This window comes from Papilio polytes, unplaced genomic scaffold, assembly GCF_000836215.1.
Source record: "Papilio polytes unplaced genomic scaffold, Ppol_1.0 DF823923.1, whole genome shotgun sequence".
NCBI lineage: Eukaryota > Metazoa > Arthropoda > Insecta > Lepidoptera > Papilionidae > Papilio > Papilio polytes.
Genome location: NW_013525281.1, coordinates 6,837,081 through 6,838,599, shown reverse-complemented (window position 1 = coordinate 6,838,599; position 1,519 = coordinate 6,837,081).

The following is a 1,519-nucleotide window of genomic DNA, read 5'->3' as shown; positions in this document are numbered from 1 at the left end:
CTGGTAGCCGCTGTGACGTGGTCCGGCAGGCGGTTGTAGACGGCGGGCCCCATGACGTGCGTATAAGTTAACATTAATATATGACAAAAAATCTAGATTTGTCTGTCTGTTAATTCGCTTGTTCCCGGGAAACAGGCACTTGCGGATGGTAGGAACTTTCCTATAGTAGGTTTAACAACTGACTGACAATAAAATTCTGCCCTACGAATTACAATCAAATATAAACATGTCACAAGCAATGTATAGACTGGACATCGCACAAAACTCACAAAAAATCCGCTCGTACATAAATCAAGTGCTTTTGATAAAGACCATTGTATTTTTTTCTTATTTATTTGTAACTCGGTACAAATATAAAGTGATTTTATAAAAGTCGTTGTTCGTTTATCTGCCATCTATAGTTAAAAAAATAATTTATAATAACTGAAAATAACAGGAAATCGGTTATAAAAATCACAAGCATGTACTTAATTTAAGGTTATATCAACTTAAAAATGTAAATTGCTAATTTTTTCCTTTTTAATTTATGTTTCAAATATAACTTAATTACAATTGTTGGTAGAACAATAATGAGTTATTAAATGACTTCTTTTCAAGTACAACTTGCTTTTCGGATTTTTCCATACATTTTTGTTCCGTGTCGCACTGGCCTCGATTGGGTTAAATGCGATGACGCGTTAAGAGAGACCGGTACTTTGGTACTTTTGGCTTCAATCGAGAATTGAATTATTTTGTATTCAATGACTTCTCTCGGTTCGCGCAACCCATTGTTAATATTTGTAATAAGGTTCTCTATTTTATTATGTTCACATTTTCAATGTAGCTTTTACCTTTGTGTATCCAATACGTTATCCAGGAAAGAGCACATTTACTTCATATAGTTTTTGAAATAAATCATTTTTTAATAACACTAGCTTTCGCTCGCGACTTCCTCCGCGTGGTATTAAAAAAAGACAAAATGAATGGGTTAAGTGTTCTTCCAGGCTATCTTCTACATCTATACCAAATTTCATCGAAATCCGTTCAGCCGTTTAGGCTACAAACTCTAACAAACATCCATCCATCCATCTATCCATCCATCCATCCATCCATCCATCTAAACTTTCGCATTTATAATATTAGTATGACGTATGATTAGTATGAGTAGTATGATATGATTGTTATGAATGCTACGACTGCTACAAGTGCTACAAATTCTACAAAGCTTACCAAAGCTACGATGATGCTACGATCTGCGACCAACAAAAACAGGAGTTTTATTTATGTCCCTTATGGGACAGGGACGAAAAAAAATGAGGAGTTTAGTATTCCTAGATCTTTCAATCAGAACCACTGTCCATCATGTTATGTGAATGTAAACATACTTGTCATTATTTCGTTAATGACGGAACTTATTCACGTCATACACAAAACGGGGTATAAACGGAAACGTTGAAATTTTAATGAGCGCCCGCCGGCGACGCTGTAAGGTGGCACGCACACACTCCGCGCTCGCCGCCGCCCCGCCGCCGTCGCCCCG